Source organism: Aquarana catesbeiana, linkage group LG04 (genome assembly GCF_042186555.1).
Source record: "Aquarana catesbeiana isolate 2022-GZ linkage group LG04, ASM4218655v1, whole genome shotgun sequence".
Lineage (NCBI taxonomy): Eukaryota > Metazoa > Chordata > Amphibia > Anura > Ranidae > Aquarana > Aquarana catesbeiana.
Window position 1 is genome coordinate 584,918,727 of NC_133327.1, and position 15,780 is coordinate 584,934,506.

Consider the following 15,780-nt stretch of genomic DNA (forward strand, 5'->3'; position numbering starts at 1 on the left):
ATTGATGTGATTTTAATGCAGAAGAAAGCGGTAGAAGGGAGGTCCACTTGGTTCATATTTGAATAAAGCAAACATGACAGACAAAAGGCTGACAGCTGTAAATGACATTGTCAGTACAAAAATTATCAGCCAGTTTACAATCTGTTTGCTTTTGTTGAACAAACAGAATGTGTGTGGCATCCTTTGGATTCGTGAATGGCAGAAATACTTGCAGGCTCCAGAGAAAGGCAGATATCTTTTCCCCTCCATCCATGCCCCTATTAGATAGTCATTTGACAGCCTCACTGAAAAGCAATTTTGCTCCGTTTTTTTCTGTCCTCTTCTTTTCTTTTTCTTACTCTTTTTTTTTTTCTCCTCTAAGACAAGCTCAAAAGTTCGGAATAAACACTGGCTTTTTGTACAAGTGACCTGAATTATGTTACTTGTGTTTCTGGTGTTGAGGAGAACACTGATGTGTCTGACATTCCAATTTACCAACTTTCAGTTACCCGGTGAAAAAGGCAGACAACATTCTTCATTTTTCTTATTCTGCATAACAAATGGCACAAAGGAACCTTCCAGCAGTTGCCACATTTATGTCGTTGATACGGGTTTTCCCCTGTTCGATTTACTTTGAACTTGTCAACATTTCATGGGGGAAGACGGAAAAAAATGAATTGCCTTTCATTTAAAAACACATTTAAACAATACCAAAAAATGTAAATAGCTTAAAGGTTCCCTTATACGGTGTTTATTAATCCTTATAGTGAAAAAGGTAAATTGATTCACATAAAACCCCAGATTACCTATAGAAAAAAAAAAAAAAAAATATATATATATATATATATATATATATATATATATATATATATATATATATTTTTTTTTTTCCTTTTGCCTTTTTGTTTAATTTGTTTAATCCGTTATACTACAGGTGTAAATAAACGTAAAAATAAAAATGTTTGCTACAATACACACCTCCTCTCTGATGCTGTCCCTTGCAGACTTACCGGTCCTAGTTCTGGCCTACTGATTTGAGGACTTCAAAGAAAAAAGGTATGTATAAGGTATTTTTTTTTTTTTTTTTAAGAAAATCTATGAAGAACTTTAGGAAGGGAAAAGGACAGAAGGAATGTGGTAGGAAGGAAGCTGGAGTTACGTTTTAAAAGTATATAAAGGGGTCATTTCAGTAATCTGATTTCAGATTCATCAGGGTATGATTAAAGCGGGGTTCCCATTAAAAAAAAAAAAAATTGAAAAGTCAGCAGTTACAAATACTGCAGCTGCTGACTTTTAATTGGACACTTACCTGTCCTAGGGTCCAGCGATGCGGGGGATCGAAGCCCCGCTCGTCCCCCCTCCGCTCGGCGGCACCGGCATTTTAACTGTGGGCGCCCGGCTGTGGCTTCACAGCCGGGCACCCACTGCGCATGCGCGCGCTGCACCGCATGCCATCACTGGCCCTGCAATCATCTGGGACCAGTCACGTGTCCCAGATGATTGACAAGAGGGAGGGTGGAGAGGTGATCTCCCTTCCTGCGCCAAGGGAAGTGACGACAGGAGCCAAGGCACCGAAAGAGGCAGACTACAAGGGACCCCCTAGCAACAGGCATTTAGAGGTGAGTAAAAAAAAAACTTTCTCCAGATGGTTTTTTTTTTTTTTTTTTTTTTGAGCACTTTACTAATTTTATTTTTGGGGGTGGAACTCCACTTTAAGTGTTTTGGTACAACTATATTTCCAAAATAGTTGCACAGCCACATTTTTGGCTGATTTCTGTTGTTTCCCCAGGCACAATTCCATCGCCAGAGATTTTAATATCTAGGCTTGTCTAGCACTGGAACAAGAAAGCACAGGTGATATCACCATACATGTTATTGCACTGTGTAAAAATACAGTCATTAGGATTTTGGATTTTGCTCTCTGTATGAACACCATTATGTGCGCATTATCTTTTAGGGATAAAAAGATGGAAACTGACCAACACATCTAGATTTGTCTGAGATCTAGTGATTCAGCAACAGGTGCAGTGATCAACTGTAGCTAAGCCTGCACTTAACGGAGTTCACAACTTTCCTAATGTTTTAAAAGTCCACTAAAACACATAATTTAGCTTTTGGTAGATTTCAGTAATTCACTAAATTTTAGTACCTTTCATGGATTGCCATGACATACAGTATATGTGTCTACCTACAGTAAAATCCAAAATCCAACTGCACTTGGCCATTACAAAGGGGGTTTAAGCATACCTCCCAACTTTTTGAGATGGGAATAAGGGAGGACACCTATTAACAATGTATTTAGGCTTAAGACACACCCCTGCCATGCCCCCTTAAAGGAGAATTATATATAAAAAAAATATTAGTTAAACCTTCAGGTGCTTTTTCTTACCACTACTTTTCCTTCATACTGGCTTTTGACATTTTCAAATGCAGCAATTAAGAAACTGGATGAAAGATTTAGCACTAGGAAACACCTTTTGAAAGATAAAAAGTGAATTTTATATACAACAATATAGATTAGACCAAAATGTGGGACAAATGAGAAGGAAGGAGGGACAGAGGGACTTTGTTCCAAATCAGGGACAGTCACTCGAAATCAGGGACAGTTGGGAGCTATGGTTTAAGGGTTTTCAACGATTGTAAGACATCTCATACTAAAACTGGTAGTGAAAAACACCATGCGGCAGGTAAGAGAACTTGGAATTCTAACAGGGCAACCTTGGGAATCCCTGAGAGATATGGAAGTGGGTGATTCGATGCAACAAAACCCATCCTTTAAATAAATATCAATTCTAAGTAACTGATTTTGAACAACTTTTACACTGACCCTTAAACAGTAACTGAATTTGCAGTGTTGTCTTTGTGCTTTGGCTGATGCCACTGTTTCTTCTAGCACAATTATGTCCTTGGCGTCTTTGTGTTTACCAACAATCTCCCTACTGCTTCAAGTCGGAGAATCTGATACAGCTGTTACACCTCTTCGTAGATCACTGTAATTCCAATGTAAAGGTAGATCAGTTTTTTAGCTCACCATTAAATTACTTATTTTGTAACAAAAAAAAAATCATAAAAAAATCATCATTAACAGACAAATGTGATTGCCTTGTTCATAAGAGCTTACAATCTGCAAAAAAATAATTGTTTAAATAGGCATATAAAATATTTGTGTGGGCTAAGCTTAATCCCTCCTGAATTCTATATTCTGCGACAACGCATACATATAGTAAGGCTCATGTCCATGGACAAATGGAAAGCAAACAAAGATGCTAATTATCCTCTCACTTTTGTACATGCTCGCTATTGTCAGTATGTATTTGAAAAGAAATTCAGGGATGTGTCTCTACCTGTATTTTTTTTGTTGCCATAGGCAGCATGAAAATAATCTCTTATATACCTATTAAGTTTTCTCTTTGAAAACAGAGAATGCATCACTAATAACAAACCAAAGCCCCCTTTTCATAGACACAAGCAATGTTTTTCTTACCCTGCATGCGGTGATATGATGATCTTGTCACATAAAACTTGCATAAAATAAAAAGAACAGAAAAGCTTGTCTTGCTTTTTCCCTTTAAGCCATTGTATAATAAATGCTTAGCATAAATCCTAACTCCTAAATAAATATACAAAAAATAAAAATAAGAAAGAATGTATTTTTTGCCAGCCTAACCAAAGGAAGGAAACAGAGAAGCAGCTTCTGCTTTCATGTAGAATTGGCCATATAGAATACTTTCATGCTTTCGAGTTTGTTTAAACAAGATGACAGGTGAGTATAGCCTGCTCATCCTAGATAAAAAGGGCACAATACAAAAAAATAGGGGTATGGAATGGTGGCTTCTCACCCAACGAAGCATCAAAAACGTAATCACTCCTATGAAAAGTTTATCCAATTATTGCTAACCGGATGACGATAGCAGTGTTGTGCTACTCTTTTCATTTTAATCTAAATTGCTGTTTCTTTTCCTCTGATATGGCAATCGGTCATAAAGGCTTGACCATCATTAAAGCTGTTTGGTTTGGAGCTGTGTAGTGTTTGACTAAGAGGGTAAATGCAAATTTGATGAAAGAATAAGGAGAAATTTACATATCAGCTTCAGCTCACACGGAGAGAGTAAACATTCTGTTTATCTCAAGTGTCACTTTATGATTTGAGCAGAATATAAAACTGACCTTGGCCTAGTCATTGCTAAAAGACATAAATGAAATATGCTGTTGTCTAAATACAATTTACTGAAGTAGAACTTGTCAGCAGACCACAGCAATCTGCAAACAAGGTTAGAATGTACAAAGGCTAAAATTGTGTACAATAGCAAACACGAAGGGTATGGAATGATGCAAATTTGTAGATACAATTTTTTTTTCTAGTTATTTTCAGACAGATCATCACCATGTTTAATTTAGTATATTTTGGTGCATACTAATGCATTGTTTGCATGCCTTTTCTACTTGTTTACATTGAGATTTAAATACATTTTTATATTATAGGACGTTGTTTAATTTTCAGCATTAAATTACCAAAAACAGTGATTTTTGCTATTTTGACAGATATAAGCACAAGCTGACTGTACATAAGTAAATCTTAGTTTGTTAAAAAATAAATCACAACACAATGCATTAAAAAAGCAAACAGATGCGTCAAAAACACATAAGCACCACAAGGTGTATACTGAGCCTTAAATTGTGCTGTTTATTTGGACTACAATGAAAGTATAAACATTTTATAAAAGCGGTTTTAATTTAAGTGCAATTTTATGACTATTTTCAAATATGACAAATAGTAGAAAAATTATACAAATAATGCAGCTGAATATATTTGCACATTAATTTATGTTTTGATATTATTTATTTAAATATTAACGTCTTCCAACATTTTTTAAATTCCAAATTGGGATGTTTGTCCTACTCTCTCAATTTCCACTGCTATTCAACAATTTTTGTGAAAAGCGCTTATACTTTGTATTTTTTAAGCATGTCCAGCTAATTGTATTATATGTGCACTAATGTCTATTTAAAAAATTTTATCAAAGCCTTTGCTGCTTCTTAGAACCTTCTTTTAAAAAAGTCCTTTTTACACTGTAGCATCTTTGCATTAAAGCACTTAAATAACACACGGTTCACACTTGTGCATTGACATTTGCATGTGTTTTTCATGCACTCTCATTGAAGTCCAAGGGTTTAAAAACATGTATTCTTACACCAAAAAAGTAATGTAGCAATACATAGTGCACCCTATCACAGGTACTATATGTGCTACAAGTCTTAGCAGCGTTGCTCAATGTTGGGTTAATGTGATTATTACTGTCTCCCATTTGCTTCATCCTTGATAACATTTTTCTGATAGGATAAATGAGCAAAGCCTTCCCATTAGCTGAAAAGAGTCGCCTAAAATATATACTATGGGGGACTGCACCTCTGAAACTACAGCAGGTCGCCTAAATGACTTTTAAAACTTCAGAAATCTCCAGCTAGATCCTCTTCTCAATATCAGTTGAGGAACTAACTTTTTTTCTCTGTAATTTCTTTTTACTTATCTTTTTAAAAGCTCAATTGATTCTGTAATTCTAAAAGTTATTGAAAATATGCAAAGCTCAAAGCAGAAATCTACATATAGCTCAGACATAACTACACAGCATTGTCACTTACCTGGATGATGAGGACGTGATATTAGTGAATATATAATTAAGTGTCATGGACATATCTAATAATGCTCCAGTTTAGCAATGACAATGCCATTTCATTCGGTTGGACTTAGAAATGGTGCAGTATAAAACTAGGTGCACCAGGTACTGTCTTGTGATTTATACACATTTTGTAAATAAATCAGTTAAACATCACTACAAAGTAACCATTTTGTATGGGTAATTTCAAGCTACAAATGATGGTATGAAGCCTGATGAAGATACTTATAAGAAGCAAGTCACAGGTCAATTACCGTAGTTACTTTTTCATTTTTTTCCATTGAAATTTGACTGTAATATACAATTATATATCTTCCTTGTAAAATAGGGGAATGTATTTGCTCAGTGCCCTAGACAAGGTTATCTTAGCTATGTTATAGGCTCTGGAAAATACATGGTAGATGTGAATGATATCTACAGTGCCTTGAAAAAGTATTCATACCCCTTGAAATTTTCCACATTTTGTCATGTTACAGTCAAAAATGTAAATGTATTTTATTGGGATTTTATGTGATAGATCAACACAAAGTGGCACATAATTGTGAAGTGGAAGAAAACCAATGAATAATTTTTAAATTTTCTTTTACAAATTAAAATCTGAAAAGTGTGGTGTGCATTTGTATTCAGCCCCCTTTTCTCTGATACCCCTAACTAAAATCTAGTGGAACCAATTGCCATCTGAAGTCACCTAACTGGTAAATAGAGTCCACCTGTGTGTAATTTAATCTCAGTATAAATACAGCTGTTCTGTGGAGCCCTCAGAGGTTTGTGTTTGTGTTCACCTTAGTGAACAAAGAACATCATGAAGGCCAAGGAACACACCAGATAGGTCAGGGATAAGGTTGTGGAGAAGTTTAAAGCAGGGTTAGGTTATAAAAAAATATCCCAAGCTTTGAACATCTCATAGAGCACTGTTCAATCCATCATTCGAAAATGGAAAGAGTATGGCACAACTGCAAACCTACCAAGGCATGGCCGTCCACCTAAGCTGACAGGCCAAGCAAAGAGAACATTAATCAGAGAAGCAGCCAAGAGGCGCATGGTAACTCTGGAGGAACTGTAGAGATCCACAGCTCAGGTGGGAGAATCTGTCCACAGGACAACTATTAGTCACACACTCCACAAATCTGGCAATTATGGAGGAGTGGCATGAAGAATGCCATTATTGAAAGAAAACCATAAGAAGTCTCTTTGCAGCTTACGAGATGCCATGTGGGGGACACAGCAAACATGTGGAAGAAGGTACTCTGGTCAAATTAGACCAAAACTGAACTTTTTGGCCTAAAAGTAAAACGCTATGTGTGGCAGAAAATTAACACTGCACATCACCCTAAACACACCATCCCCACCGTGAAACATGGTGGTGGCAGCATCATGTTGTGGGATTCTTTTCTTCAGTAGGGACAGGGAAGCTGGTCAGAGTTGATGGGAAGATGCATGGAGCCAAATACAGGACAATCTTAGAAGAAAACTTGTTAGGGTCTCTAAAAGACTTGAGACCGGGGCGGAGGTTCACCTTACAGCATTATAACGACCCTAAACACACATCCAGAGCTACAATGGAATGGTTTAAATCAAAGCACATTCATGTGTTAAAATGGCCCAGTCAAAGTCCAGACATAAATCCAATTGAGAATCTGTGGCAAGACTTGAAAATTGCTGTTCACAGACGCTCTCCATCCAATCTGACAGAGCTTGAGCTTTTTTGCAAAGAAGAATGGGCATAATTGTCACTCTCTAGATTAAAACTGGTAGAGACATCCCCAAAAGGACTTGGGGGAGACATCCCCAAAAGCAGCTGTAATTGTAGCGTGGTTCTACAAAGTATTGACTCAAGGGGGCTCAATACAAATACACACCACGCTTTTCACATATTTATTTGTAAAAAAATTTGAAAACCATCTTCCTTTCACTTCACGATTATGTGCCACTTTGTGTTGGTCTATCACCTAAAATTCCAATAGAATACATTTATATTTTTGGTTGTAACATGACAAAATGTAGAACATTTGAAGGGGTATGAATACCTTTTCAAGGTACTATATACATTCCAGAACTAGAGGAAAGAAAAATCTCAATCAAATATATATCGAGGGCTATACCCACAGAAACTTTTAAAAGAGAAATGTAGCACCCTCTACCAGTAGGTAGGTGCTAGTAAGAGTTATATTACTAGGGTTTGTTCAGCACAGGCAAATTTAGGCAGGCTTATGCTGCAAGCTAGGCCTGTCTGTTTTGATCTGGGGGCTGGGAGTGGTCCACCTGCACATCTGTTCTGAGGCGCCTCCCCTGTTTCTGAGGAGAATGTTCAGGAAAAGGGTCCGGGTCTGGAACTGGAGTGGCAGGCAGCTTGTGTGTGAGCGCTGACCAATCCCCATCAGTATTGGCAGGGGGCAGGCCTCGTATAAAAGCTGAGGTCACATGTCACCTGGGTGGAAAAGTCGACTGGGTGAAGTGAGAAATGGAGTGCTAGACAGCCGCAGGAGGACACCCCCGTCTGGGGTGGTGTACAGGTCGCAGGAGGAGGCCCGGGGAGAGCTGTGGAGGAACAATGCCTCTACACAGTCATTGGCAATGTCTCTGTTACCACACGGTCATGGCAGGGAACTCCTGGAGCAGAGGGGCAGGAGAAGCTGTCGGAACACATGGTCCGGACAAGTTCCTCATCAAGGACTCAGGGCTGGAAGGTCGGTGAATGTTACCACAGTGGATGGCTGGAGGTGCCAGGGAATCTGTGAGGGAACTCTGCTTCTACACGGTCATTAGCAGAGTCTTTATCATGCACAGGGTGGATGGTGAGGAGTCCTGGATCAGAGAAGAGACTGTGGGGATCTGTGTTAAATCAGTGTGGCCGGAGGGAACATGGTTTGCAAGTTGGGCTGGCTGGGAGCAGTAGTCCATTTCCTAGAAGACAGGCTTTAAACCTACTAGGCCTCCGGGGAGAGGTTCTGCAGGCCTCAGGCCTAGTAGCAGCAAGCCACCAGAGCCAGTAGAGGGGCTTATTCAGAGTGAGTTCATACTACCCAATAGAAGAGGATGTGTCATACTTCAATTAGCAACTACAAGTTGGTGCAGGAGGAATCAAGTATGTACAGGAAGAAGCAAGTTTGGGCAGGAGGTGAAGACATCTAAGACCATTGCTTTTACAAGGTTAAAAGTGATGCTTCTGTCCCTCACATGGTGATGGATGGAAATCTCTTAGAAACAGTAGTCTGCATGGAGATGCAGGAGGAGTAACAGTCTGCATGGAGATGCAGGGAAGGTTTATATCTAGTCTATTATGCACATTCAATCTTAAGGCTCTAACTTTATTCAAAGCGTATTGGAATCTTTAAATATGATGGCAATGATAAATTCTATGGGCAACCCATATCCCTATTCAAGTTGTACCCCCCCAATAAAACAAAAAAAACAAAGCTTGCAAAAGACTGTTCATTGTCTCTGGAAAGGATGCATGAAGTCTGGCAGTGGGGTGATTTGACGGATTGTTTGTCAGTAGTGTTAACACCATGGCTACAGAAGTATGGGAATATTTTTTTTTTTTTGGAATCATACTTACCTAGGTGGATGCAGCATCGATCTGATGTGCACCTGCCCCCAGCCGGCTTTAAGACTGGGAACTGAGTGATCAAACACTGCGGATTACTCAGTTCTCACAGCTCCCCGTGCAGAGAGCTGGTACAGTAACTGTCAGTCAGCGGCTCTCTGCTCTCTCCGCCCCACGCTCACGGGAGGCTGAGCCCAATGCCTATCCAGGTATTTGGGCAGATCCCAACCATATAATTTGTAATCTTTCCCGAGCCTACACCAGCTCTGTGATGTAAGTCATCAGTGGGCTTCAGCCCACTGTCTGCTGAAAACGGGTCACAGGAGTGTAGAATAACCTGCACTCCTGTGATCCACAGCAAACGAGCTTCGGCTGTACTTCTCCTTTAAAGCAAACATTAGCAGAAAAGCCTTTACTTTGCCAGCATGCTGCAGAGGGGGACTATTGCTTTCTGTGAGGAAGCAGAAATCACTTTTGCAGAGGTCTGAAATGACTCTTGCAGAGTCAGGGCCAGGGCTCTCCAATAAGTGGAGAGCATAAGCGTTGCTGATTGCAGAGCTATAGGTCTTACTCTGTAGCCACATACCAGACTTCTGCAATGCACAGAGATCAAGTATGGCACTCTGCAGCATACTGGCAGGGGGCCTGATTTTCTACTCAGGTTGGGGCTGCTTTAGAAAAAAAAAAAAAAGTGAAACATTGAAAACCTTTTGTTTTGATGCACCTGCAATGTATTTAGATGATTTAAAATAAAGGTTAAAGTGGTTCCAAAGGCTCAAGGTTTTTTACCATGCATGAAGGTAAAAAATCTTCTGTGTGCAGCAGCCTCCCTAAGGCCCCTTTCACACTGAGGCACTTCTAAACTGCCAGTAAAACACTGAGTGCTTTTGAAGAGCTTTTCAGGCACTTTTGAAGAGCTTTTCAGGCGCTTTTGAAGAGCTTTCCATTCATTTCAATGGAGAAGGGCGTTTTTTTCCCTACGCTGCCAGCGCACTGCCCCAATGTGAAAGCATTCATTGATTTTAATGGAAATAGGTTTTTGTGAGCTTTTCAGGTGCTTTTTTTAGCGTGAAAGTGCCTGAAAAGCACCTCAGTGTGAAAGGGGTCTTATACTTACCTGAGCCTTGGCTCTCCCTCCTCATTGGCTGAGACAGCAGCGACAGCCATTGACTCCCACTGCTCTGAATCATAGCAAGTGAGCCAATGAGGAGAGAGAGGTGACGGGGCCGAGCTGCAGCTCTGTGTGTGACTGGACATGCAGAGCAGCAGTTTTGGAGTGAGTCTGCTTGGGTGCCCCCAGAGCAAGCTGTATGCTGTGGGGGCACTCAGCAGAAGGGAGGTGTTTGGAGCACAGGCCGGGGACTCCAGAAGAGGAGGTTCCAAGCTGCTCTGTGCAAAACCACTGCACAGAGCATGTAAGTATGACATGTTTGTTATTTTTTATTTTTTTACTTGCCTTTACTATCACTTTAAGTTAGGCTTTAATATAGTTAGTGCTCAGATTCGGGTTGCCATTTAACTAAAGCTAAAAGGAGAATGAGTGTGCCTAATTACATTTTCAGGCTGTTAATGGACACACCTGTAGACAGTAGATCAATTCATCCAGTACCAGTATTCCACAACCGGACTGTGTGGATCTGTTCTTTCCATAGATATTGGGTGCCATCAAATTCTTAGCAACCACACAGTCTTTGTGAACAGTTTCTGCATCCAATGGTGTGCATATGCATAATGTCAAGCAGAGGTTGGTTATTTAAAGCCCAAAGCTTAGAAAATATTTGCTTAACCGATCCTCCACTCTTTAACAATGCCAGGCCAGTCCCTGTATTATCTTCAACCCTATGCACCACCGGTCTAATGTCCTGATGTCCTCAAAACCAATGTGGAGTTCATAGCCTGTATCAACGGCAAAGGAAAGTCCACCACTGGAGCATTGGGGAGTGAAAGATCTTTTACTCTCCTCTAGACCTAAATAAGCAATTAACCCTTACAGTGCAGAAGCATCCCTACTACAAGAAGGACTTTTCTGATTCCTGGGGTGGGGCTTTAAATATTAATAATTATTGTTATTATTGTAATGTTTCCATAAAAGTAGTTTTTGACCTGACTTTTTCTTTTCCATGTTTGCTGTTCCATGTTTTGGCTAATATGTTTCATATAAAGATTTGAAAATACTGTCTGTATATCAGATTATGTAATTCCAGCTGTAACCTGCTTTTTGAAGTGCAGAAGCATCAGAACCTCAGACAGGTTTAAAAAAAAAACTTAAGAATTTTTAACGGTATCCAAACCTAAAGAAAGACTTGACTGTAACTGTACCTTAATGACAAGCCTTTTGGTTTCAACTGAGTTCGACCTGAAGGTTGGGGGGACATTTGCCAGTACTAAAAAGTTAAGAAGGTGAGAGGTTATGGGGAAGGCGGTAAAATAGTCAAATCCAATTGCCTTGACTTTCGATAAATGTAGCACCCAATTCCATTATGAAATACTGAATTCAAAATCAGCACATTAAAAATGTATAAGTTTAGTCTTATGAACTTTAAATGTCATGAATTAGGGCAATGGTACCTTGACAGTTTACTGGCTTTATGACAGTAGTGGAAGGTCAGTGTGTTTTTTTATGTGCCATTCATTTAAAGTGTGAATACCCATAGTTTTTCAGTTCCATGCAAGATTATTTAAAGCTGAACTTCAGGCAAACATCTAAATATACAGATCAAATGTCTACCTGCCACAGAATTTGCATTGTTGTCCATTCAGATCTGAGATTTACACTGATCTGCCACACAGCAAAGCCCTGACTTACAGAGCATGAGATTTGATTTTTGTTTGCTGCAGCCAAGTAAGGGCAGAATTTGGCTGGTTTAGCAGGGACTGGCTGAATTTCAATCCATGTAATGCCGTGTACACACGGCCGGACTTTACAACCAAACTTGTCCGACGGAACAAATCCGTCGGACAATTCAACCGTGTATACAACCAGCCTGTCTGTTTTTTCCCAAACAATCAGTGCTGCAGGCTATGTCCTGCAGCACTGATCATTGTATTGTGATGGTGGGGAAATCTCCCCATCATCAGAACACAATAGCGCAGCAGGAGTGATTCCTCCATCCACATCAAATGAGTGTGGATGGAGGAATCGGATACCTTTTTTTTTTGTTCAACCCGCTGGTTGACCAATCTGTAGCATTCTTAAGCCCCATACACACAATCAGAATATCATACAAAAAATACTGCGTTCAAAGCGATCGTATAATTATCTGATCGTACACAGCTGTCAAACACGAAAATTTTTCTTGTGCAATACCAGATTGTATGATTTTCATTTAAACAGTACAGTTTTCGTCCGAAAACACAATACAGATACACTACAGCACCTTACATCACTTCTGAATTTTTATTCTGTCATACCAGAATTTTCTTACTTTCGTAACCTATTTGTTTTTGATATGGAGATTAGCATCCCAAAAAAAAAAAAAAAAAAAAAGACCATTCGTCTGATAATCTCACCGTGTGTACTAGACTTTAACACTTCCAGATCTTGTCTTTTCCGTAGCATATGACTTGACAGGAAAAGTAAAAGTAGTAAACTGATCTCTTATCTTTGTCACTTGGCTTTCTGCTCTTATACGCATGTTCCTTGTTGGGATGTGAGCACTGCAGCACAACTGACTGCCTCTCTTTCTCCCAGTCTAAGCTCTGGTGTGGATGAGATTGCAAGAGGTCAAATTCAGGTACATACAATTATTTCGGTAATAATTAAATACTTAACTAAGTAAAGTAGAGCTCCACCCAAATAAGGAAGCGCCGCTTGTTCGCACCCTCCCCCCCTCCACTGCCACATTTGGCACTTTTTGAGGGGGAGCAGTACCTGGTTTTGACAGGTACACGGTCCCACGTCTGGGTAAGATCAGCAATCGGCCATCTATGTGCATTTCCGGCCCCTCCTCCCCCCGCTGACTTCTGGGACACACAGGTCTCAGAAGACACCGGGAGCTTTCAGAAAGCGCAGCACGCCTTGCGCATGCGCAGTAGGAGACTAGCTGTGAAACATAGCCTGATTGGCAAAGACAGAGCAGCGAGCGCCATTGGCAGCCACTGCTGTCAATCAGCCAGTGAGCCAATGAGGAGAAGGGGGGGCGAGCTGCAGCTTCGTGTCTGAATGGACACACAGAGCATCGGCATGGCTTGGATGCCCTCATAGCAAGCTGCTTGCTGTGGGGGCACTCGGCAGGAGGGAAGGGCTAGGAGAGCTGGCGAGGGACCTGAGAAGAGGAGGATCTTGGCTGCTCTGTGCAAAACCACTACACAAAGCAGGTAAGTATAACATGTTTGTTATCACTTTAAACAGAAATTAATGCTTTTTAAGTTTACTTTGGATCTCTTTTATACTACATGGTTCAGTTGCTTTTGTGGAAAGGACATATTTCTTCTCTCAACCATACGCTTGCATTTGTTTACATTTGTTTGCTTACATTGTTTCCTTCATTCCAATATTAATCATTAGTATCAGTATCATTAATTAAGATACATGATGCAATACAAAATTATAGATTTTCATTATGTAGTACATCTTTTTGATGAAGCTCATCGTAAAACATGTTGAAGAAGCTACTGACTAACTTTTGAGTGATATACGGTATGTCTAGGAACAAATTTCTGTTTTGAAAGTGGTGTATTTTCATAATTACCATACAAATAACGTTTATAGGATGTGTTGATGCTGACTACCATTTATCTCATTTTACAGTGATGTATTTTAATTAATGATAAATGTTGGAATAGTAGTATATATTTTATTATATATTTTAAGAAATGTTTATGTTTAAATCGTTGGCACTTTGCAGATAATGTATGTCTCTTTATCAATGTGTGATGCCCTGTACACACGACCGGTTTTCTCATCGGAATAAACTCTAAAGGTTTTTCCGACAGAGTTCCGATGGAATTCCGCTCAAGCTATCTTGCATACACACGGTCACACCAAATTCCGAACATCCAGAACGTTGACCAGGTTTTTTGGGCTGGAGCACCCCTCCCCCTCCTCATTACCTCTTATTTAGTGGCCACCAGTGCATAGGATGTATCCCCTTCAGTTCTCCCACATAGAGGAGTTCAGCTCCCATGGTTGAGACAAAGCATCTTCCATTCTATTACTAGAGTAGGACCCACTAATTTGGGGTACTTTGTCGCAGTAAGTGGGCTTAGCACTATATGACCATATAGTGTGACCAAACCCCCGTATTTTTTGAATATGTTCAGGTGTTTGTAACTAGCCTTGCAGGAAATGTCATTCTTGAATGTGTGCGCTGTAAAAAATTTTTTTACTGTTTGTAGGTCTTATAGCAGCATCATCTTGAATTTAAACGCATTGTAGGGTGTGCCCCCCAAATATGATTTTGTATATTGTAATAGACCTTGACCAGGTTTTTTGGGCTGGAGCACCCCTCCCCCTCCTCATTACCTCTTATTTAGTGGCCACCAGTGCATAGGATGTATCCCCTTCAGTTCTCCCACATAGAGGAGTTCAGCTCCCATGGTTGAGACAAAGGATCTTCCATTCTATTACTAGAGTAGGGCCCACAAATTCAGGGTACTTTGTCGCAGTAAGTGGGCTTAGCACTATATGACCATATAGTGTGACCAAACCCCCGTATTTTTTTGAATATGTTCAGGTGTTTTTAACTAGCCTTGCAGGAAATGTCATTCTTGAATGTGTGTGCTGTAAAATATTTTTCATCCAGAATGCGGTGACGTACAACATGTACGACGGGACTAGAAAACTGAAGTTTAATAGCCAGTGCGCCACCCTTTGGGCTCCTTCTGCTAATCTCGTGTTTATCTCATGTAAGTAGAAATTTGGTGAGAGACGATTCGCGCTTTTCAGCTTTCGTGCTTTTCAGTCCGTTACTGCTCTTCAGTTTGTGCTTGTGGGGTTTGTATCTGTTCTTCAGTGCGTGCAATCAGTTCGTATCTGTTTTTCAGTGCATTCTTGTCCGCTCATTTCTGATTTTCAGCTCTCTCTTCACAGGCCTTGCTGTTATTCAGTGTTTCTCCAGCATTGCCTTCCTCTTTATTTTGTTACCCAGAATAAATGGAGATTTTATTTTTCACAAATAATTGTGTTTTTCGACAAAAAGGACAGTTTGTTTGTGAGTAGGCAGGTACATTTCAAAAATACAAGGTCAAATTAACAAGGGACACCAACCAACCTCCTTGAGGTTAAAAAATACAAGATAATAATGTTATTGTGGAAACTTGACACACACACACAAAAAAAAAAAATTATGGAGATCACTAGAAAATAATTTTTCAATAATACAAAAAACAGGAGATCTTGATGAAAAAAAAAAAAAAATGACTATAAAAAAATTCTAAACATTATTATGGAGATCTGGCTTAAAAAAAATAAAATATTATTCATGAGATCACGAGAAATAATAAAGAAATAAGTTTGTCAGAACTCTGTGTTAATATCAGCAGCAAAACAACTTAATTATTCTAGCATTATAAAGCACAAAAGAATGCGCTGCATTAAAAGATTGAAGAATTTGCAGCGTGAGGAATATGCTATCTCCA